The following is a 26,841-nucleotide window of genomic DNA, read 5'->3' as shown; positions in this document are numbered from 1 at the left end:
CTACCCCCGAATCTGACCAAGTTGGAGTTCCGTAAGTTACAGAGGGAAGATCTTACCTTAACACCATTATTTTTCCAGGCTGAGACTCAAGCTGACAGTATTCCTGGGTTCTTCCTAGAGAACGAGTTGCTCTACCGCAGATATAGACCCAGTAAACTGAAGGAGGAGGATGATTGGGCCAACGTCGAACAACTAGTGACTCCTGCCAGCCTGCGACCCACTATTCTACACCTGGCCCACGGAGAACTCTCCCACTACGGATTTAACAAGACCTACCATGGAATCCGTCAAGACTACTACTGGCCAGGTATGGTAAATATCGTCAAACAGTACGTCAAACAGTGTCATACATGTCAGATGGCAGGTAAACCGAACATCTCTATTCCCAGAGCGCCACTGATTCCCATACAGGTGCCTGCGGAACCTTTCCACAGACTTATTATAGACTGTTTTGGTCCTTTACCTCGGACCAGTTCAGGTAACGCCTATATCTTAACCATCCTGTGTCCTACCACCAGATTCCCCATAGCAGTTCCAGTAAAGAACATTATGGCTGCTACGGTTGTGAAACACTTATTAAAGATCTTCACCCAGTATGGATTTCCAAGGGAGGTTCAGAGCGACTGTGGCACCAACTTCACCAGTGATCTCTTCAAGAGGACACTGGAGGAGTTCAACATCAAACAGGTATTGTCCAGCCCCTATCATCCTGCTTCACAGGGTTCTCTTGAGCGTAGTCATCAGACTATTGAAGCACTCCTGAAGAAGTTTTGTAATGAAACCTCTAAGGATTGGGATAAGCAAATCGACCTGATAATGTGCATATATAGAAGTCTTCCCAAAGAGTCCCTAGGAGTATCTCCTTATGAGATGCTCTACGGACGTAAGTGCCGTACTCCCCTCAAGGCTTTCAAAGACTCTCTACGTGATGTCACCTTCAGTGAGCATCAGAATGTGCCCCAGTTTCTTCAAAACCTACAACACATTCTAGAGAGAGTCCACAGTTTTGCCCAAGATAATCTATTGAAAGCACAGGAGAGGATGAAGACTCATTACGACCAGACCAGCAAAGTAAGAAAATTTAAGCCGGGAGTCTTCGTACTTGCTTATTTTCCTATCCCAGGTTCTCCTTTACAAAACATGTTTTCAGGACCCTACCGCATCAAGGAGTGCAGAAACAACCATAACTACGTTCTAGAGACTCCAGATAGGCGGCGAAGACCCAGCTGTGCCACGTCAACCTCCTGAAGCTATATAACGGTACTCCTCCCACTGTCTTGACATTATACTCTTCCTTTAAAGAGCCATACATCCACAGTGAGACCTTCCCTGCTTCTCCTCCCGAAAGTACTGACAAGGAGTCAGCGCTCTCTAATTCGGAAATCCTTACTGATCTTCCAAACTATTTTCAGGACAATCATAGTGCACCTCTCGTCAAGATCTTCAAAGAACATCAGGAGTTGTTCCGAGATGACCCCCAAGAGTGTAATGTTACCCAGCACGACATCCAACTGCTCCCCGACACCCGGCCGATTCGTCAACCCTTTTACCGAATCAGCCCTAGCAAGAAGGAAGTCATGCGTGCTGAGGAGCAGTACCTCTTGGATCATGGACTGGCTACACCTTGTGAGTCCCCCTGGGCCTCACCCTGTATCTTGGTGCCAAAACCCCAAGGTAAGGTGAGACTTTGCACTGACTACCGTAAGTTAAATAATGTGACTGTCAAGGATGCATACCCCTTGCCAAGGATAGATGACATTCTTGACGCCATTGGTAATGCCCAGTACTTGTCCCAAGTGGACTTGCTTAAGGGGTATTACCAAGTGTGTTTAACGGAGCGAGCCAAAGAAATATCTGACTTTATCACTCCCTTTGGACTTTTCAGGTATGAACGCCTTCCTTTCGGACTATGTAATGCCCTGGCCACCTTTCAGAGAGCTGTCAACCGTGTCATCCAGGGCTTGGATAACACGTACGCCTATTTGGATGATATCGTCGTAGCATCCAACACCTGGAGTGAACATCTGCTCCAGCTGGGACGACTGTTTGCCAAGCTCCTGACAGCCGGCCTCACCATCTACCTGGGCAAGTCCACCTTCGCGAAAAGTAAAGTGCGTTATCTGGGTCATGTAATTGGGAGTGGCAGCCTAGCTCCGTTAGACTCACACACTCAAGCCATCCAGCATTATCCACAGCCTACCACCAGGAAGCAGCTCCTGCGCTTCCTTGGTCTTGCCTCCTACTACCGTAGGTTTGTGAGAAATTTCAGTACAGTCGCCACGCCTTTAATCATTTTAACCAGTCCCAAGCAACGGTATAATTGGACCATGCAGCAAACTGTTGCTTTCGAACAACTCAAATTCCTCCTCTGTTCTAATCCCATTCTCGCCTCGCCAGATATCACCAAGCCTTTCGTCCTTCATGTCGACGCCAGTGGTACCGGCGTTGGTGGTGCCCTGATGCAGCAACGAGGGGAGGAGGTTCTACCTGTCAGCTACTACAGCTACAATTTGAAACCCCACCAGAAGAACTACAGCACTATTGAAAAGGAGCTACTATCCATCGTCCTGAATCTCCAGCACTTTGCTCCATACCTACAAGGTGCCAGGTCTACCACCATCTTCTCAGACCACAACCCTCTCTGCTTCTTACATCAAGCCCAATTCACTAACCAGCGTCTTCTACGATGGGCTTTATATCTACAAGATTTCAACCTGGAGATCCGCTATATCAAGGGTTCTGACAACATCATAGCCGAAGCCCTCTCCAGAGTTTATGAAGTAGAAGCAACTCCACCTATTACTCCACCACATGACGACGTACTTCTTCCAGAACCGCAGGCTTCGGGGAGAGTTGTGACGATAATCTCTTTCAAGAGAGATTGAGCCTGCTCTTCCCTACAAAGTATGTAAAAATAAAAGATAATATAGAAGATACGTTCAGCAAGTATCGCCAAACGTTTTGCCCAGAGAGCAAATCGTACCCAGCACACAGTGACACCTGCTAGCTACCGCCACCGTAAACAGCAAACTGCTTGTCCTTTGCCTGCCTGTCGCTGATTGGCTGGTGTCCCGTCGCACCTGCCCTCCGCCCTCCGCCACAAGTTGATGTCTGGGCTGCAGTGCTTCAGTATTGTCAGAATATCTCAGTGCTCCTTGCAGTTGACATCTCTCGCTGGTAGACTAAGCCTTGGCTTTCGTGTACTAAGGGAGGTGGCAGCTCGAAGCCAATATTCCAGCTCCATTCATATTCATTTTGCTATCACTGTAACTCACTTGTCTTAACGTAACTTTTCATTTGCCAGTGATTATTCATATTATTTTGTTTGTTGACTTGTCTTTTATATTTTATGTGCTTAACTTTATTCATGTCTTCTTTTTCTAAAGTAATTAAAATTTCATTGTTAATTTACTTGTGTTTTGTGTGTCTTCCCATTACCTTACCACAGACGAAAGTTCCAGCTTTTCTCTTTTTTTTCTATAATGTGACGAGGCCCTGCCCCTAGCTTTTGAAACAGCCGAACACCAACGCTTTACCATCACAATATATATATATATATATATATATATATATATATATATATATATATATATATATATATATATATATATATATATATATATATATATATATATATATATGTCGTACCTAGTAGCCAGAACTCACTTCTATGCCTACTATGCAAGGCCCGATTTGCCTAATAAGCCAAGTTTTCATGAATTAATTGTTTTTCGTCTACCTAACCTACCTAACCTAACCTAACCTAACATTTTCGGCTACCTAACCTAACCTAACCTATAAAGATAGGTTAGGTTAGGTTAGGTAGGGTTGGTTAGGTTCGGTCATATATCTACGTTAATTTTAACTCCAATAAAAAAAAATTGACCTCATTCGTAATGTAATGGGTAGCTTTATCATTTCATAAGAAAAAAGTTAGAGAAAATATATTAATTCAGAAAAACTTGGCTTTTTAGGCAAATCAGGCCTTGGATAGTAGGCCGAGAAGTGCGTTCTGGCTATTAGGTACGACATATATATATATATATATATATATATATATATATATATATATATATATATATATATTATTAAATATGACCGAAAAAGTAAGATTAATAATTCTAACACGAATTTTCTCAATCTTTCGTACATTTCTTTTCACTGTTGGAGGTAAATCAAAAATCAATTCTCCAAAATTCATTTTTATTTCTAGTCTGACGCGACACGAGCGCGTTTCGTAAAACTTATTACATTCTCAAAGACTTTAGTTTACAAATACACAACTGAAAAGAACTTACGCATCTCCGTTTTTATATCTACATTTGAGAGAGGTGGATGGGGTGAGGTGGCATTAATAGGGTATTAATTTCATCAACACAAGACAGAACAAGAGGTGGTATTAATAGGGTATTAATTTCATCAACACAAGACAGAACACGAAACAATGGGAATTGAATAGAAGTGATTGTAGAAAGCCTATTGGTCCATATTTCTTGATGCTTCTATATTGGAGCGGAGTCTTGAGGTGGGTAGAATATAGTTGTGCATTAATTGGGTGTTGATTGCTGGTGTTGACTTCTTGATGTGTAGTGCCTCGCAAACGTCAAGCCGCCTGCTATCGCTGTATCTATCGATGATTTCTGTGTTGTTTACTAGGATTTCTCTGGCGATGGTTTGGTTGTGGGAAGAGATTATATGTTCCTTAATGGAGCCCTGTTGCTTATGCATCGTTAAACGCCTAGAAAGAAAACGCCTATGTTCCATTAAGGAACATATAATCTCTTCCCACAACCAAACCATCGCCAGAGAAATCCTAGTAAACAACACAGAAATCATCGATAGATACAGCGATAGCAGGCGGCTTGACGTTTGCGAGGCACTACACATCAAGAAGTCAACACCAGCAATCAACACCCAATTAATGCACAACTATATTCTACCCACCTCAAGACTCCGCTCCAATATAGAAGCATCAAGAAATATGGACCAATAGGCTTTCTACAATCACTTCTATTCAACACCCATTGTTTCGTGTTCTGTCTTGTGTTGATGAAATTAATACCCTATTAATACCACCTCTTGTTCTGTCTTGTGTTGATGAAATTAATACCCTATTAATGCCACCTCACCCCATCCACCTCTCTCAAATGTAGATATAAAAACGGAGATGCGTAAGTTCTATTCAGTTGTGTATTTGTAAACTAAAGTCTTTTAAAATGTAATAAGTTTTACGAAACGCGCTCGTGTCGCGTCAGACTAGAATTAAAAATGAATTTTGGAGAATTGATTTTTGATTTACCTCCAACAGTGAAAAGAAATGTACGAAAGATTGAGAAAATTCGTGTTAGAATTATTAATCTTACTTTTTCGGTCATATTTAATAATATATGTCTACAGGAAAGACTGCTACCAAAATATACTAATATATATACATATATATATATATGCGGAAAATCCACAGATAAATATGAAATGAGGTGAACGTTTCGGCTTGTTAAAGCCTTTGTCAACACCAGACTGACCTCCTTGGTCAGTCTGGTGTTGACAAAGGCTTTAACAAGCCGAAGCGTTCACCTCATTTCATATTTATCTGTGGATTTTCCGCATAAAATGATCAGTGTTTTGTGATCGTCAATTGCATATATATATATATATATATATATATATATATATATATATATATATATATATATATATATATATATATATATATATATATATATATGTCGTACCTAGTAGCCAGAACGCACTTTTCAGCCTACTATGCAAGGCCCGATTTGCCTAATAAGCCAAGTTTTCATGAATTAATATATTTTCTCTAATTTTTCTCTTATGAAATGATAAAGCTATCCATTTCATTATGTATGAGGTCGATTTTTTTTTATTGGAGTTAAAATTAACGTAGATATATGACCGAACCTAACCAACCCTACCTAACCTAACCTAACCTATCTCTATAGGTTAGGTTAGGTTAGGTAGCCGAAAAAGTTAGGTTAGGTTAGGTTAGGTAGGTTAGGTAGTCGAAAAACAATTAATTCGTGAAAACTTGGCTTACTAGGCAAATTTGGCCTTGCATAGTAGGCTGAGAAGTGCGTTCCGGCTACTAGGTACGACATATATATATATATATATATATATATATATATATATATATATATATATATATATATATATATATATATATATATATATATATATATATATATATATATATATATATATATATATATATATATATATATATATATGTTGTCCCTAGTAGCCAGATAGTCGTACTCGGCCTACTATGCATGGCCCTAGTTGCATAATAAGCCAAGTTTTCCTGAATTTATATATTTTTCTCGTTTTTTTCTTATGAAATGATAAATCTGTCCATTTCATTATTTATAAGTTAATTTGTTGAAATCTGAGTTAAAATTAACGTAGATATATGACCGAACCTAACCAACCCTACCTAACCAAACCTAACCTATCTAAACCTAACCTAAACTAACACAACTAAGTCATTAATTTTTTGTTCCTAATATAATATAATAATAATATACTAATATACTAATCGGAAACAATTTATTGAAAATAAAGAAAGTCTCTCGGCCTATTTGGCAAATCGGGCCTTGCATAGTAGGCCAAGAAGTGTGTTCTGGCTACTAGGTACGACATATGCATGCCCAAGATTACCATCCGGGTGCCGGTGGAGGGTGGTTCAAATAGCTTTGGCTATCACTTCCTTATGTCTGGTCGTGATGGTCAAGTGGATTAAGGCGTCCTGTACATACCAGTTGCGTTCCTCCTGGCAATATGGGTTCGAGTCACATCTGGGGTGTGAGTTTTCAGTTGCATATAGTCCTGGGGACCATTCAGGCTTGTTCGCATTTGTGTTCCTCACGTGTGCCCCAAAGAATGAGGTGATATGATAAAATGCTATGCCCAAGATTACCATCCGGGTACCGGCTGGGGGGTGGTTCAAATAGCTTCGGCTATCACCTCCTTATGTCCGGTCATGATGGTTAAGTGGATTAAGGCATCCTGTACATACCAGCTGCGTTGCTTCTGGCAATATAGGATCGAGTTACCTCTGGGGTGTGAGTTTTCAGTTGCATATAGTATATATATATAGTATATATATATATATATATATATATATATATATATATATATATATATATATATATATATATATATATATATATATATATATATATATATATATATATGTCGTACCTAATAGCCAGAATGCACTTCTCGGCCTACTATGCCAGGCCCGATTTGAATAATAAGCCAAGTTTTCCAGAATTAATATATTTTCTCTAATTTTCTTCTTATGAAATGATAAATCTACCCATTTCATTATGTATGAGGTCAATTTTTGTTATTGCAGTTAAAATTAACGTAGATATATGACCGAACCTAACCAACCCTACCTAACCTAACCTAACCTATCTTTACAGGATAGATTTGGTTAGGTAGCAGAAAAAGTTAGGTTAGGTTAGGTAGTCGAAAAACAAATAATTCATGAAAACTTGCCTTATTAGGAAAATTGGGCCCTGCATAGTAGGCTGAGAAGTGCGTTCTGGCTACTAGGTACGACATATATATATATATATATATATATATATATATATATATATATATATATATATATATATATATATATATATATATGTCGTACCTAGTAGCCAGAACGCACTTCTCAGCCTACTATGCAAGGCCCGATTTGCCTAATAAGCCAAGTTTTCATGAATTAATTGTTTTTCTACTACCAAACCTACCTAACCTAACCTAACCTAACTTTTTCGGCTACCTAACCGAACCTAACCTATACAGATAGGTTAGGTTAGGTTAGGTAGGGTTGGTTAGGTTCGGTCATATAACTACGTTAATTTTAACTCCAATAAAATAAAATTGACCTCATACATAATGAAATGGTTAGCTTTATCATTTCATAAGAAAAAAATTAGAGAAAATATATTAATTCAGGAGAACTTGGCTTATTAGGCAAATCGGGCCTTGCATAGTAGGCTCAGAAGTGCGTTCTGGCTACTAGGTACGACATATATATATATATATATATATATATATATATATATATATATATATATATATATATATATATATATATATATATATATATATGTCGTACCTAGTAGCCAGAACGCACTTCTCAGCCTACTATGCAATGCCCGATTTGCCTAATAAGCCAACTTTTCATGAATTAATTTTTTTCGACTACCTAACCTACCTAACCTAACCTAACCTAACTTTTTCGGCTACCTAACCTAACCTAACCTATAAATATAGGTTAGGTTAGGTTAGGTAGGGTTGGTTAGGTTTGGTCATATATCTACGTTAATTTTAACTACACTAAAAAAAAATTGACCTCATACGTAATGAAATGGGTAGCTTTATCATTTCATAAGAAAAAAATTAGAGAAAATATATTAATTCAGGAAAACTTGGCTTATTAGGCAAATCGGGCCTTGCATAGTAGGCTGAGAAGTGTGTTCTGGCTATTAGGTACGACATATATATATATATATGTCGTACCTAGTAGCCAGAACGCACTTCTCAGCCTACTATGCAAGGCCCGATTTGCCTAATAAGCCAAGTTTTCATGAATTAATGTTTTTTCGACTACCTAACCTACCTAACCTAACCTAACCTAACTTTTTCGGTTACCTAACCTAACCTAACCTTTAAAAATAGGTTAGGTTAGGTTAGGTAGGGTTGGTTAGGTTCGGTCATATATCTACGTTAATTTTAACTCCAATAAAAAAAAATTGACCTCATATATAATGAAATGGGTAGCTTTATCATTTCATAAGAAAAAAATTAGAGAAAATATAATAATTCAGGAAAACTTGGCTTATTAGGCAAATCGGGCCTTGCATAGTAGGCCGAGAAGTGCGTTCTGGCTACTAGGTACGACATATATATATATATATATATATATATATATATATATATATATATATATATATATATATATATATATATATATATATATATATATATGTCGTACCTAGTAGCCAGAATGCACTTCTCAGCCTACTATGCAAGGCCCGATTTGCCTAATAAGCCAAGTTTTCATGAATTAATGTTTTTTCGACTACCTAACCTACCTAACCTAACCTAACCTAACTTTTTCGGCTACCTAACCTAACCTAACCTATAAAGATAGGTTAGGTTAGGTTAGGTAGGGATGGTTAGGTTCGGTCATATATCTACGTTAATTTTAACTCCAATTAAATAAAATTGACCTCATACATAATGAAATGGGTAGCTTTATCATTTCATAAGAAAAAATTTTGAGAAAATATATTAATTCAGGAAAACTTGGCTTATTAGGCAAATCGGGCCTTGCATAGTAGGCCGAGAAGTGCGTTCTGGCTACTAGGTACGACATATATATATATATATATATATATATATATATGTCGTACCTAGTAGCCAGAATGCACTTCTCAGCCTATTATGCAAGGCCAGATTTGCCTAATAAGCCAAATTTTCCTGAATTAATATATTTTCTCTATTTTTTTTTCTTATGAAATGATAAAGCTACCCATTTCATTATGTATGAGGTCAATTTTTTTTTATTGGAGTTAAAATTAATGTAGATATATGACCAAACCTAACCAACCCTATCTAACCTAACCTAACCTATCTATATAGGTTAGGTTAGGTAATGTAGCAGAAAAAGTTAGGTTAGGTTAGGTTAGGTAGTCGAAAAACAATTAATTCATGAAAACTTGGCTTATTAGGCAAATTGGGCCTTGCATAGTAGGCTGAGAAGTGCGTTCTGGCTACTAGGTACGACATATATATATATATATATATATATATATATATATATATATATATATATATATATATATATATATATATATATATATATATATATATATATATATATATATATATATGTCGTACCTAGTAGCCAGAATGAACTTCTCGGCCTACTATGCAAGGCCCGATTTGCCTAATAAGACAAGTTTTCATGAATTAATTGTTTTTAGACTACCTAACCTACCTAACCTAACCTAACCTAATCCAGCATGCTGGACTTGTGATCCTGTGGTCCTGGGTTCGATCCCAGGCGCCGGCGAGAAATGGGCAGAGTTTCTTTCACCCAATGCCCCTGTTACCTAGCAGTAAAATAGGTACCTGGGTGTTAGTCAGCTGTCACGGGCTGCTTCCTAAGAGTGGAGGCCTGGTCGAGGACCGGGCCGCGGGGACACTGAAAGCCCCGAAATCATCTCAAGATAACCTCAAGATAACCTATAAAGATAGGTTAGGTTAGGTTAGGTAAGGATGGTTAGGTTCGGTCATATATCTACGGTAATTTTATCTCCAATAAAAAAAATTGACCTCATACATACTGAAATGGGTAGCTTTATCATTTCATAAGAAAAAAATTAGAGAAAATATATTAATTCAGGAAAACTTGGCTTATTAGGCAAATCGGGCCTTACATAGCTGGCCGAGTACGACGTTCTGGCTACTAGGTACAACACATATATATACATCTCTTTCCAGGCGATTAACGATGCATAAGCAACAGGGCTCTATTAAGGAACATATAATCTCTTCCCACAACCAGACCATCACCAGAGAAATCTTAACAAACAACACAGAAATCATCGATAGATAAAGCGATAGCAGGCGGCTTGACATCTGCGAGGCACTACACATTAAGAAGTCAACACCAGCAATCAACAGTCAATTAATGCACAACTATATTCTACCCACTTCAAGACTCCGCACCAATATAGAAGCATCAAGAAATATGGGCCAATAGGGCATTTGCAGTTACTTCCATTCTTTCCTTTAATTTACCCTATTTATACCCATTGTTTCGTATTCTGTCTTATGTTGAAAGTTGTGTTCACCTCATCCAAAACTGTTGTAACATATCACCTCACCCAAATGAAGGTATATAAGATGAAAGCTGTTTAAACTATAGCATAGAACTCTGTTTAGTATTTGCAGGTTATAGTTGTGTGTGTGTAAACTAAAGTCTTTGAAAATGTAATAAGTTATTACGAAACGCGTTCAAGTGTCGCGTCAGACTAGAAATAAAAATGAATTTTGGAGAATTGATTTTTCAATTACCATCGACAGTGAAAAGAAACATAAGAAATATTGAGAAAATTCGTGTTAGAATTATTAATCTTACTTTTTCAGTCATATATAATACAAGAAAGACTGCTACCAAAATATAGCCCATCCCAATTACTGTTAATCCCAATTAATTCTCGTTTTGGAAAACTAAATGTACGTTTTATAATAATGTCTCCAAAGCGAAACCAGAAATTAGAAACTCATTGGTGGTACCTTATGCGATGGGATTTGAGAAACTTTCCCCAGTTTTTAAGAACCTTAATATCAATTTGGTGTTCACTAATAATACGATCAAGTCTAATTTAATAAAAAAAACTCCCCTGGTACAGCAGGTTGTGTGTATTCGATTCCCTGCAATGATTGTGAGTCTGTGTACCTTGGACAAACAGGAAAATCCTTTCAATTACGTATGTCCCAACACGCTTATAGTATAAGAACTGCCCAAACGTCTAATGCTTTGTATCTACATACAAGCTTGTGTGATCACACTATTAATTGGGATGGTGCGAAAAGCATTGCCAATTGCAATGGCTTTGTGGAACGGAATTTAATTGAGTCTGCCCTAATTAGTCAATGTCCAAATCTTCTCAATGTTAGTACTGGTATGTACAAACTTGACCCAGTTTTAAGTTACAATATTGCACCACAGTTTAAGAAAAAACTCTGAAAGGGAGGCTTACAATGTCTCATTACAATTTTATATTCATATATTGTGTGATCATGAGGCTTTTCTTTAATCTTTCATCCTTATTCTCTGACTGCTTCATCCTCTTTGACCATTCTAAGCTAAGCTATTCCTGTTTCTGGTAATTCTTTCCCTAGAGATGGGTTGGTCAGGTTCCAGGTGTTGGCCTGTATCCTCACTCTCTTTCTCTAGTCAGTCTGGTGTTGACAACGGCTTTAACAGGCCGAAACGTTCATCTCTCTTCCCCATTTCTTTGTGGTTTTTCCGCATATATATAAATATATATATATATATATATATATATATATATATATATATATATATATATATATATATATATATATATATATATATATATATATATATATATATATATATATTTATATATATAAATATACAAAATATATACAAAATTATATACAAAATATACTATATATATATATATATATATATATATATATATATATATATATATATATATATATATATATATATATATATATATATATATATATATATATATATATATATATATATATATATATATATATATATATATATATATATATATATATATATATATTATTAAATATGACCGAAAAAGTAAGATTAATAATTCTAACACGAATTTTCTCAATCTTTCGTACATTACGCTTCACTGTTGGAGGTAAATCAAAAATCACTTCTCCAAAATTCATTTTTATTTCTAGTCTGACGCGACACGGGCGCGTTTCGTAAAACTTATTACATTTTCAAAGACTTCACAAATACACAACTGATTAGAACTTACGTCTCTCTGATATTATATCTACATTTGAGTGAGGTGGGAAGGGTGATGTGGCATTAACACAAGACAGAACAGGAGGGGATATTAATAGGGTATTAAAAGTATCAACACAAGACAGAACAGAAACAATGGGTATTGAATAGAAGTGTTTGTAGAAAGCCTATTGGTCCATATTTCTTGATGCTTCTATATTGGAGCGGAGTCTTGAGGTGGGTAGAATATAGTTGTGCAATAATTGGCTGTTGATTGCTGGTGTTGACTTCTTGATGTGTAGTGCCTCGCAAACGTCAAGCCGCCTGCTATCGCTGTATCTATCGATGATTTCTGTGTTGTTTATGAGGATTTCTCTGGCGATGGTTTGCTTATGGGAAGAGATTATATGTTCCTTAATGGAGCCCTGTTGCTTATGCATCGTTAAACGCCTAGAAAGAGATGTTGTTGTCTTGCCTATATACTGGGTTTTTTGGAGCTTACAGTCCCCAAGTGGGCATTTGAAGGCATAGACGACGTTAGTCTCTTTTAAAGCGTTCTGTTTTGTGTCTGGAGAGTTTCTCATGAGTAGGCTGGCCGTTTTTCTGGTTTTATAGTTAATCGTCAGTTGTATCCTCTGATTTTTGTCTGTAGGGATAACGTTTCTATTAACAATATCTTTCAGGACCCTTTCCTCCGTTTTATGAGCTGTGGAAAAGAAGTTCCTGTAAAATAGTCTAATAGGGGGTATAGGTGTTGTGTTAGTTGTCTCTTCAGAGGTTGCATGGCTTTTCACTTTCCTTCTTATGATGTCTTCAACGAAACCATTGGAGAAGCCATTATTGACTAGGACCTGCCTTACCCTACAGAGTTCTTCGTCGACTTGCTTCCATTCTGAGCTGTGGCTGAGAGCACGGTCGACATATGCGTTAACAACACTCCTCTTGTACCTGTCTGGGCAGTCGCTGTTGGCATTTAGGCACATTCCTATGTTTGTTTCCTTAGTGTAGACTGCAGTGTGGAAACCTCCGCCCTTTTCCATGACTGTTACATCTAGAAAGGGCAGCTTCCCATCCTTTTCCATCTCGTAAGTGAAACGCAACACGGAACTCTGCTCAAATGCCTCCTTCAGCTCCTGCAGATGTCTGACATCAGGTACCTGTGTAAAAATGTCGTCAAAATACCTGCAGTATATGGCCGGTTTCAAGTTCATGTCGACTAAGACTTTTTGCTCGATGGTACCCATGTAGAAGTTTGCAAACAGGACACCTAGGGGAGAACCCATGGCGACCCCATCTACTTGCTTATACATGTGCCCATCCGGGCTCAAGAAGGGTGCCTCTTTAGTACAAGCTTGGAGTAGTTTCCTCAGAATATTTTCTGGTATGTCAAGAGGAGTACAGGCTGGATCACGATACACTCTGTCGGCTATCATTCCGATTGTCTCGTCCACAGGTACGTTGGTAAACAGCGATTCTACGTCCAACGAGGCTCTTATCCCTGTGGCCCGTGTGCCCCGCAGTAAGTCAACAAATTCCTTTGGAGACTTCAGGCTGAAGGCGCAAGGAACATAAGGAGTCAGCAGGCCGTTGAGTCGCTTCGCCAGTCTGTACGTGGGTGTGGGTATCTGGCTAATGATTGGCCGAAGTGGGTTTCCAGGCTTGTGTGTCTTGACATTTCCATACGCATATCCAGGTTTATATTCCCCAATGATCTTTGGCAGGTGGAGTCCGGATTTCTTGGCGTTCACAGTTTCGATCAGTTTGTTGACCTTTGCTTATAATTCGGCTGTAGTGTCCTTCGTTACCCTTTGGAACTTAGTTTGGTCAGAGAGCATGATGTTCATTTTCGCCAGATATTCGTCTTTTTTAAGAATGACATATATTGGCGACTTGTCACCTCTCCTGACAACTATCTCCTTGTTCTCACGAAGGCTTTTAGCTGCCGCTTTAAGCTCGGGGGACAGTATGGTGCTTCTGTAATTGCCTCGATTCTTTCCTCCTTCTGCAATAAGTTCTGCTTGTAAGGTATCTTTGGTAGTGACCTTCTTTTGTGTCTCGATGTCGAATATGTCGTCCAACAGAATTTCCAACTCTACTTTCCGGGCCATCTCGCTCGGTCTGGACATAACATGACAGTTTATGCCCAGATTTAGGAGAGTGACTTCGTCCTCAGTGAGGTTAATTCCTGCAAGGTTCAGGAAGCCATCTCTTGGTCGTGGAATTGCCATAGGTCCTCCATATAATGTTGTTAGTTTCTTGATAATCCTTGTTTCAGTGCTGAGGTGATGTTGGTCTGTGAGGATGTCGAGGTGTTGTTCAATGCGGGTACGGATACTTTCGTCAATGTTGCTATTTCTCCACTCGTTTGTAGCATGAAGTAGTTGCGTTTTGTTGTCTTTGATTTCATTCTCTGCCTTGTATATCTGATCACGAATCAGATCCTGGCGATATTTTGTCGTGAAGGCTTGATTCCTTGCTGCTGGGTCGTGCATTTTAATATTATCTATCTATCTATCACCAAACCTACCCGAGTCACTCAAACATCAGCCACTACCTTGGACCACATATGGACAAACATAACAGCTCCCCTTGTATCTGGTATAATCTACGACAGAACAACTGACCACTATCCTACCTGTCTCATAGCGAACATGGACATAACACCACCAAAAAGCAAGAAACTTTCATTTAGGCTACACAGTGAATCAGCTTTAGACAATCTTACAGAGGCACTTCACAATATTAACTGGGATTCTGAATTCAATAATACCCATAATATAAATTCATTAGCTAACCTCTTCCTCTCCAAAACTCTAAGCCTCTACAACCTTCATTGTCCCCTTCTTACAAAGCAAGTAACTGACAAAAGATTAAACAATCCATGGCTCACAAGTGGCATTCTCAACTCAATCAACAAGAAACATGAATATGAAAAGAAAGTTAGGATTGGCCTAGTTTCAAAGGAAGTAGCTAAAAGGTACTCATCAATGCTTACCAGTATCATAAGAAAGGCAAAACTTGCATATTATGTGAATAGATTCAATGAAGCAAAAGGCAACATGAAAAACACTTGGAAAACTATCTCTAGTATCTTAGGAACTAAACAACACTCACATAACCAAATAAAACTCTACAAGGATGGGGATATACCGTCAACTGATTTAGAAATGGCAAATGAATTTAATAGTTTCTTTTCATCGGTTGGTGCTAATCTTGCCAGTAAAATCCCACAGACTCAGACACATATTAACACATATCTCTCAGGCAGCTATCCAAACTCTCTTCTCCTTTCACCAATCAGCCCGGCAGATGTTGTGTCCATCATACACTCTCTAAAAACCAAGGCAGGGAACACCAGTGAAATTCCGTCCATTGTGTACAAGAGAGCCTCCCATGCCCTTGCCCCACCCATAGCACTACTGTTCAACAAATCTATAGAGTGTCACACCTTCCCTGATATCCTCAAAAAAGCAAGAGTAACGCCAGTCCATAAAGGAGGCAATCCGGCGGACATAAACAATTATAGACCAATATCAAATCTACCCATTCTATCAAAAATATTTGAAAAAATTATTTACAAACAGCTCTATTCCTAACTCGTAAAATTCGACATACTCAGCACCTGCCAGTTTGGCTTCCGGTCCCAAAAGAGTACCAATGATGCAATCATTAGTCTCCTTGACATTATCTACTCAGCCCTTGACAAAAATGAGTTTCCGATTGGACTCTTCATTGACCTAAGAAAAGCCTTTGATACTGTTAATCACAACTACCTCTTACTTAAACTCCAGCATTATGGAATCCGAGGCCTTGCCCTTGACTACATCCGATCCTATCTTAGTGACAGACACCAATATGTAACCATCAATGATACAACTTCTTCCACTCTACCAATTACCGTTGGAGTGCCACAGGGCAGCATCTTAGGACCTCTTCTATTTCTTATATATATAAACGATCTGCCTAATGTCTCTAATATTCTCAAACCTATATGTTTGCTGACGATACTACCCTTATCTACTCAAACCTCAACCCACATACACTAAATAATGTTGTGAATAATGAATTAAAAAAAGTCCACTTATGGATGTCAACGAACAAACTAACATTAAACATCGAAAAGACTTACTACATCTTATTTGGAAGCAAATCATCAAATGCAATTCAGCTACAGATAGACAACATTAACATCAGTAATAAAAATGATGGCAAGTTTCTTGGCCTATTCCTAGACAAGAGACTCAACTTCAGCACCCACATTCAACACATAACTAAGAAAGTCTCTAAGACAGTTGGTATACTCTCCAAAATCAGATATTACGTTCCTAACTCTGCTCTCCTCTCACTATATTATGCACTAATCTACCCCTATCTTAATTATGGTATCTGTGCATGGGGGTCTACCACTGCAAACCACCTTAAGCCCATCATCACACAGCAAAAATCTGCTATCAGAATAATAACTAACTCTGCTTTCAGACAACACTCAGCTCCCTTGTTTAAATCTCTAAACTTGCTAAATATTAACTCCCTCCACACATTCTCTTGTGTCAACTACATTTACAAAACCCTGTTCTTAAATGCAAACCATGCTCTGAAACTCTCCCTGGACAGATGTAATAGGACCCATTATCACCACACCAGAAATAAATATCTCTTTGATATCCCCAGGGTCAAACTTAATCTGTGTAAACACTCTATGCAAATTAAGGGACCTAGTCTATGGAACTCACTCCCTAGTGAATTGAAAAACTGTAAAACTTTTGCCTTATTTAAAAGCAAAACCAAAAAGTACCTAACTTCATGTATTTAGTTTCCTACACTGAGCTTTAAATTTGCTCTGTACCTAGTGGTACCCAATCTCCTAATTTTTATGTAATATCAAACAACCTTATCATTGTGTTCATTGCTGTCTTCTTTTATGTGCTAGCCATATGCTGTATTGTGACTACCAATTTTTGTCAACTACCATTCAAGCTGTCATTGCAATCAATCTTATATTGTTTCTGCTGTATTGTGCCTACCAATTTGTTGTCAACTACCATTTTAAGCTGTCATTGCAATCAATCATAGCTACCTATGTGCTTTAATATACTGTACCTATAATTTTCTCTCATCTTTTTTTTTTCATTCCATGTAATCTGTTATCATTTTTTGTCTATAAATTTTGCAAGTATTTACCTCCTAAAAATTTTCTTAGATTAAGGACCTGCCCGAAACGCTGCGCGTGCTAGTGGCTTTACAAGACTGTAATTACCATAATTGTATCCTCACATTCCTTATGTACATTCTTGTATATGCATAAATAAAATAAATAAATAATAATAATAATAAATTAGTATATTTTGGTAGCAGTCTTTCCTGTAGACATATATTATTAAATATGACCGAAAAAGTAAGATTAATAATTCTAACACGAATTTTCTCAATCTTTCGTACATTTCTTTTCACTGTTGGAGGTAAATCAAAAATCAATTCTCCAAAATTCATTTTTATTTCTAGTCTAGTCTCGTCCTGTGGACGAGACAATCGGAATGATAGCCGACAGAGTGTATCGTGATCCAGCCTGTACTCCTCTTGACATACCAGAAAATATTCTGAGGAAACTACTCCAAGCTTGTACCTAAGAGGCACCCTTCTTGAGCCCGGATGGGCACATGTATAAGCAAGTAGATGGGGTCGCCATGGGTTCTCCCCTAGGTGTCCTGTTTGCAAACTTCTACATGGGTACCATCGAGCAAAAAGTCTTAGTCGACATGAACTTGAAACCGGCCATATACTGCAGGTATGTTGACGACATTTTTACACAAGTACCTGATGTCAGACATCTGCAGGAGCTGAAGGAGGCATTTGAGCAGAGTTCCGTGTTGCGTTTCACTTACGAGATGGAAAAGGATGGGAAGCTGCCCTTTCTAGATGTAACAGTCATGGAAAAGGGCGGAGGTTTCCACACTGCAGTCTACACTAAGGAAACAAACATAGGAATGTGCCTAAATGCCAACAGCGACTGCCCAGACAGGTACAAGAGGAGTGTTGTTAACGCATATGTCGACCGTGCTCTCAGCCACAGCTCAGAATGGAAGCAAGTCGACGAAGAACTCTGTAGGGTAAGGCAGGTCCTAGTCAATAACGGCTTCTCCAATGGTTTCGTTGAAGACATCATAAGAAGGAAAGTGAAAAGCCATGCAACCTCTGAAGAGACAACTAACACAACACCTATACCCCCTATTAGACTATTTTACAGGAACTTCTTTTCCACAGCTCATAAAACGGAGGAAAGGGTCCTGAAAGATATTGTTAATAGAAACGTTATCCCTACAGACAAAAATCAGAGGATACAACTGACGATTTACTATAAAACCAGAAAAACGGCCAGCCTACTCATGAGAAACTCTCCAGACACAAAACAGAACGCTTTAAAAGAGACTAACGTCGTCTATGCCTTCAAATGCCCTCTTGGGGACTGTAAGCTCCAAAAAACCCAGTATATAGGCAAGACAACAACATCTCTTTCTAGGCGTTTAACGATGCATAAGCAACAGGGCTCCATTAAGGAACATATAATCTCTTCCCACAACCAAACCATCGCCAGAGAAATCCTAGTAAACAACACAGAAATCATCGATAGATACAGCGATAGCAGGCGGCTTGACGTTTGCGAGACACTACACATCAAGAAGTCAACACCAGCAATCAACAGCCAATTATTGCACAACTATATTCTACCCACCTCAAGACTCCGCTCAAATATAGAAGCATCAAGAAATATGGACCAATAGGCTTTCTACAAACACTTCCATTCAATATCCATTGTTTCGTGTTCTGTCTTGTGTTGATGAAATTAATACCCTATTAATATCACCTCTTGTTCTGTCTTGTGTTGATGAAATTAATACCCTATTAATGCCACATTTTGTTCTGTCTTGTGTTAATGCCACATCACCCCTTCCACCTCACTCAAATGTAGATATAAAATCGGAGATGCGTAAGTTCTATTCAGTTGTGTATTTGTGAACTAAAGTCTTTGAAAATGTAATAAGTTTTACGAAACGCGCTCGTGTCGCGTCAGACTAGAAATAAAAATGAATTTTGGAGAATTGATTTTTGATTTACTTCCAACAGTGAAAAGAAATGTACGAAAGATTGAGAAAATTCGTGTTAGAATTATTAATCTTACTTTTTCGGTCATATTTAATAATATATATATATATATATATATATATATATATATATATATATATATATATATATATTATTAAATATGACCGAAAAAGTAAGAATAATAATTCTAACACGAATTTTCTCAATCTTTCGTACATTTCTTTTCACTGTTGGAGGTAAATCAAAAATCAAATCTCCAAAATTCATTTGTATTGAATTTTGGAGAATTGATTTTTGATTTACCTCCAACAGTGAAAAGAAATGTACGAAAGATTGAGAAAATTCGTGTTAGAATTATTAATCTTACTTTTTCGGTCATATTTAATAATATATGTCTACAGGAAAGACTGCTACCAAAATATACTATATATATATATATATATATATATATATATATATATATATATATATATATATATATATATATATATATAATATATATATATATACATATATATATATATATATATATATATATATATATATATATATATATATATATATATATATATATATATATATATATATATATATATATATAGTATATTTTGTATATAATTCTTCTGGTCACCCTGGTGCCCGCATGGTGGCATTACTTTACCCCTCATTACTTTTTTGGCCGAAAAAATTTGGCAAAACCCGAATTTTCTGAAAAATTTCTAAAAATACTACAACGTTCTGGCAACACCGTGGTGTTGTGCAAACCGTAAAGGGTGCAAACCGTTTAATGTTATGATAATAAATAACGTAATTAGAGTAAATTTTCTAGCCCCAATTGTCCCAAATCTGGTCCTCGCGGCTCGGGTGCGCCGTAGGGTGCGCCCTAGTATTTCGTAATAGAGTGGAAAATATCTTGTTATGCATATACAAATTATAAACTCACTTATTGGCAACAGTCTTGTGTGAGAGGGAGGGATGAGAAGCCGATTACTGACTCAGTCACCCCCTCTGTGTCGGTGTGGGCGGTCGTATCCCTGACGCGCTCTCACAGATCGTATTTTGTTGCATATACTGCACAATGGTTATAGTATCGGACAAGAAGAAAGCTCTAAAGGCAAGAGCTCTACGCGTTAGCCAAGTAAAGAAGGAGCGTAAAGCCGCACTGAGGCAAAACAGAGTTCTCTTGAGTGAAGAGAGAGGTGGGCTCGCTGCAGGAGTGTGTCGCAGCCTCCCGCCCCACAACACACACTTCCTCGCCTCACTCCCTCACACTCCCACGCACCCACACCTCTTTACTTTACTCACACGATGGGTATGGTGACCACTTTACTCACACGATGGGTATGGTGACCACTTTACTCACAGGATGGGTATGGTGACCATTTTACTCACACGATGGGTATGGTGACCACTTTACTCACAGGAAGAGTATGGTGACCACTTTACTCACACGATGGGTATGGTGACCACTTTACTCACACGATGGGTATGGTGACCACTTTACTCACACGATGGGTTTGGTGACCACTTTACTCACAGGAAGAGTATGGTGACCACTTTACTCACACGATGGGTATGGTGACCACTTTACTCACACGATGGGTATGGTGACCACTTTACTCACACGATGGGTATGGTGACCACTTTACTCACAGGATGAGTATGGTGACCACTTTACTCACACGATGGGTATGGTGACCACTTTACTCACACGATGGGTATGGTTATCACTTTACTCACACGATGGGTATGGTGACCACTTTACTCACACGATGGGTATGGTGACCACTTTACTCACACGATGGGTATGATGACCACTTTACTCACAGGAAGAGTATGATGACCACTTTACTCACACGATGGGTATGGTGACCACTTTACTCACAGGAAGAGTATGGTGACCACTATTACTCACAGGAAGAGTATGGTGACCACTATTACTCACAGGAAGAGTATGGTGACCACTATTACTCACAGGAAGAGTATGGTGACCACTATTACTCACACGATGGGTATGGTGACCACTTTACTCACAGGATGGGTATGGTGACCACTATTACTCACACGATGGGTATGGTGACCACTTTACTCACAGGATGGGTATGGTGACCACTTTACTCACACGATGGGTATGGTGACCACTTTACTCACAGGAAGAGTATGGTGACCACTATTACTCACAGGAAGAGTATGGTGACCACTATTACTCACAGGAAGAGTATGGTGACCACTATTACTCACACGATGGGTATGGTGACCACTTTACTCACAGGATGGGTATGGTGACCACTTTACTCACACGATGGGTATGGTGACCACTTTACTCACAGGATGGGTATGGTGACCATTTTACTCACACGATGGGTATGGTGACCACTTTACTCACAGGAAGAGTATGGTGACCACTTTACTCACACGATGAGTATGGTGACCACTTTACTCACACGATGGGTATGGTGACCACTTTACTCACACGATGGGTTTGGTGACCACTTTACTCACAGGAAGAGTATGGTGACCACTTTACTCACACGATGGGTATGGTGACCACTTTACTCACACGATGGGTATGGTGACCACTTTACTCACAGGATGGGTATGGTGACCACTTTACTCACACGATGGGTATGGTGACCACTTTACTCACAGGATGGGTATGGTGACCATTTTACTCACACGATGGGTATGGTGACCACTTTACTCACAGGAAGAGTATGGTGACCACTTTACTCACAGGATGGGTATGGTGACCACTTTACTCACACGATGGGTATGGTGACCACTTTACTCACAGGAAGAGTATGGTGACCACTATTACTCACAGGAAGAGTATGGTGACCACTATTACTCACAGGAAGAGTATGGTGACCACTATTACTCACACGATGGGTATGGTGACCACTTTACTCACAGGATGGGTATGGTGACCACTTTACTCACACGATGGGTATGGTGACCACTTTACTCACAGGATGGGTATGGTGACCATTTTACTCACACGATGGGTATGGTGACCACTTTACTCACAGGAAGAGTATGGTGACCACTTTACTCACACGATGAGTATGGTGACCACTTTACTCACACGATGGGTATGGTGACCACTTTACTCACACGATGGGTTTGGTGACCACTTTACTCACAGGAAGAGTATGGTGACCACTTTACTCACACGATGGGTATGGTGACCACTTTACTCACACGATGGGTATGGTGACCACTTTACTCACATGATGGGTATGGTGACCACTTTACTCACAGGATGAGTATGATGACCACTTTACTCACACGATGGGTATGGTGACCACTTTACTCACAGGAAGAGTATGGTGACCACTATTACTCACAGGAAGAGTATGGTGACCACTATTACTCACAGGAAGAGTATGGTGACCACTATTACTCACAGGAAGAGTATGGTGACCACTATTACTCACACGATGGGTATGGTGACCACTTTACTCACAGGATGGGTATGGTGACCACTTTACTCACACGATGGGTATGGTGACCACTTTACTCACACGATGGGTATGGTGACCACTTTACTCACAGGATGGGTATGGTGACCATTTTACTCACACGATGGGTATGGTGACCACTTTACTCACAGGAAGAGTATGGTGACCACTTTACTCACACGATGAGTATGGTGACCACTTTACTCACACGATGGGTATGGTGACCACTTTACTCACACGATGGGTTTGGTGACCACTTTACTCACAGGAAGAGTATGGTGACCACTTTACTCACACGATGGGTATGGTGACCACTTTACTCACACGATGGGTATGGTGACCACTTTACTCACACGATGGGTATGGTGACCACTTTACTCACAGGATGAGTATGGTGACCACTTTACTCACACGATGGGTATGGTGACCACTTTACTCACACGATGGGTATGGTGATCACTTTACTCACACGATGGGTATGGTGACCACTTTACTCACACGATGGGTATGGTGACCACTTTACTCACACGATGGGTATGATGACCACTTTACTCACAGGAAGAGTATGATGACCACTTTACTCACACGATGGGTATGGTGACCACTTTACTCACAGGAAGAGTATGGTGACCACTATTACTCACAGGAAGAGTATGGTGACCACTATTACTCACAGGAAGAGTATGGTGACCACTATTACTCACAGGAAGAGTATGGTGACCACTATTACTCACACGATGGGTATGGTGACCACTTTACTCACAGGATGGGTATGGTGACCACTATTACTCACACGATGGGTATGGTGACCACTTTACTCACAGGATGGGTATGGTGACCACTTTACTCACACGATGGGTATGGTGACCACTTTACTCACAGGAAGAGTATGGTGACCACTATTACTCACAGGAAGAGTATGGTGACCACTATTACTCACAGGAAGAGTATGGTGACCACTATTACTCACACGATGGGTATGGTGACCACTTTACTCACAGGATGGGTATGGTGACCACTTTACTCACACGATGGGTATGGTGACCACTTTACTCACAGGATGGGTATGGTGACCACTTTACTCACAGGATGGGTATGGTGACCACTTTACTCACAGGATGGGTATGGTGACCACTTTACTCACAGGATGGGTATGGTGACCACTTTTACTCACAGGATGGGTATGGTGACCACTTTACTCACACGATGGGTATGGTGACCACTTTACTGACACGATGGGTATGGTGACCACTTTACTCACACGATGGGTATGGTGACCACTTTACTGACACGATGGGTATGGTGACCACTTTACTGACACGATGGGTATGGTGACCACTTTACTCACACGATGGGTATGGTGACCACGTTACTCACAGGAAGAGTATGGTGACCACTATTACTCACAGGAAGAGTATGGTGACCACTATTACTCACAGGAAGAATATGGTACGTTGACCACTATTCCTCACACGATGGGTATGGTGACCACTTTACTCACAGGATGGGTATGGTGACCACTTTACTCACACGATGGGTATGGTGACCACTTTACTCACAGGATGGGTATGGTGACCACTTTACTCACAGGATGGGTATGGTGACCACTTTACTCACAGGATGGGTATGGTGACCACTTTACTCACAGGATGGGTATGGTGACCACTTTTACTCACAGGATGGGTATGGTGACCACTTTACTCACACGATGGGTATGGTGACCACTTTACTCACACGTTGGGTATGGTGACCACTTTACTGACACGATGGGTATGGTGACCACTTTACTCACACGATGGGTATGGTGACCACGTTACTCACAGGAAGAGTATGGTGACCACTATTACTCACAGGAAGAGTATGGTGACCACTATTACTCACAGGAAGAGTATGGTACGTTGACCACTATTCCTCACACGATGGGTATGGTGACCACTTTACTCACAGGATGGGTATGGTGACCACTTTACTCACACGATGGGTATGGTGACCACTTTACTCACAGGATGGGTATGGTGACCACTTTACTCACAGGATGGGTATGGTGACCACTTTACTCACAGGATGGGTATGGTGACCACTTTACTCACAGGATGGGTATGGTGACCACTTTTACTCACAGGATGGGTATGGTGACCACTTTACTCACACGATGGGTATGGTGACCACTTTACTCACACGATGGGTATGGTGACCACTTTACTCACACGATGGGTATGGTGACCACTTTACTCACACGATGGGTATGGTGACCACTTTTACTCACACGATGGGTATGGTGACCACTTTACTCACACGATGGGTATGGTGACCACTATTTCTTACAGGAAAGGAGTATGGTGACCACTATTGCTCACAGGAAGAGTATGGTGACCACCATTACTCACAGGAAGAGTATGGTGACAACTATTACTCACAGGAAGAGTATGGTGACAACTATTACTCACAGGAAGAGTATGGTGAGCACTATTACTCACAGGAAGAGTATGGTGACCACTATTACTCACAGGAAGAGTTTGGTGACCACTATTACTCACAGGAAGAGTATGGTGAGCACTATTACTCACAGGAATAGTATGGTGACCACAATTACTCACAGGAAGAGTATGGTGACCACTATTACTCACAGGAAGAGTATGGTGACCACTATTACTCACAGGAAGAGTATGGTGACCACTATTACTCACAGGAAGAGTATGGTGACCACTATTACTCACAGGAAGAGTATGGTGACCACTATTACTCACAGGAAGAGTATGGTGTACATAATAATGACTCCAATAGCCTCCTGATCATACTCACGCTAGCAAGGACGAGGACCGCTCTCTGACCGCTCACTCCGTCGTGATCCTGGAGACTGAGAGAAGCATCGTCCCCTGTGTTATATGTGGAGGGCCTCGCAGGTGCCACATCTTGATGTCCTCCCAGTGTTTAGGTCAATGTAACAGTTTGTAAATTATTAAATTTTTAAGAGTTAATAATTGTTAAGACATTTATTTGCATTGAGTTTATTTTTGATAAATTGTGTTCCTGAGTTGACGAGAGCTATTGATCTGTGGTTTGGCAACGCTGCTGTTGTTGTTGCACCATGATTGTGCTGTGTACTAGTGGATGGGGGGGGATGATATGGGGTATGGGGAGGGGGGTGACTGTGTGGAGGATATATTGGGCCGTTATCAGTGAGTGGGGCGTGGAGATACGTATCCTTCAAGCCACAGTAATTAAGGTAACCAAGGCAGGGAGATAGTACTGGGTGGATTGTGTGTGGGTAGGGAGGTGGTGGATTTTGTATGGGCGGGGATGTGGTGGGGGATTGTTCTCACCTAGTTGTAATTACGGGGGTTGATCTTTGGCTCTTTGGTCCTGTCTCTCAACCGTCAATTAACTGATGTACAGATTCCTGAGCCTACTGGGCTCTGATCAAATCTACATTTGAAAATGTGTATGAAGTCTGTCTCCACCACATCACTGCTTAATGCATTCCAATTGTTAACTTCTCTGACACTGAAAACATTCTTTCTAACGTCTCTGTGGCTCATTTGGATCCAAATTTTCCACCTGTGTCCCCTTGTTCATGTTCTACCCGTGCTAAAGAGTTTGTCTTTGTTCACCCTGTCAATTTCCCTGAGAGGTTTGTAGGTGGTTATCGTGTCTCCCCTTACTCTTCTGTTTTCCAGGGACGTGAGGTACAACTCCCTTAGCCTTTCCTCGTAGGTC

At 39.6% G+C, this 26,841-nt stretch overlaps 1 protein-coding gene across 7 annotated transcripts in view; it reads right to left on the bottom strand.

Moving 5' to 3' along the window:
- Positions 1-26,003, bottom strand: part of LOC123765814 (uncharacterized) — a 42,293-nt gene extending 16,290 nt beyond the window's left edge. For 2 of the 7 annotated variants that reach the window (XM_069337377.1, XM_045754583.2), the window contains exon 1: positions 25,927-26,001. The gene's annotated coding sequence lies outside the window, so the exon portion shown is untranslated. Of the gene's footprint in view, positions 1-20,606; positions 20,912-25,926 lie in introns of those variants that run through there. The other 5 variants (XM_069337376.1, XM_045754585.2, XM_069337378.1 and 2 more) reach the window with 4 other exon arrangements.
- Between the last annotated feature and the right edge of the window lie 838 nt (positions 26,004-26,841).

The sequence above is a fragment of the Procambarus clarkii genome, chromosome 37, assembly GCF_040958095.1.
Source record: "Procambarus clarkii isolate CNS0578487 chromosome 37, FALCON_Pclarkii_2.0, whole genome shotgun sequence".
Taxonomy (NCBI): Eukaryota; Metazoa; Arthropoda; class Malacostraca; order Decapoda; family Cambaridae; genus Procambarus; species Procambarus clarkii.
Note: the sequence above shows the minus strand (reverse complement) of the source record. Positions and strands in the feature narration are given on the sequence as shown.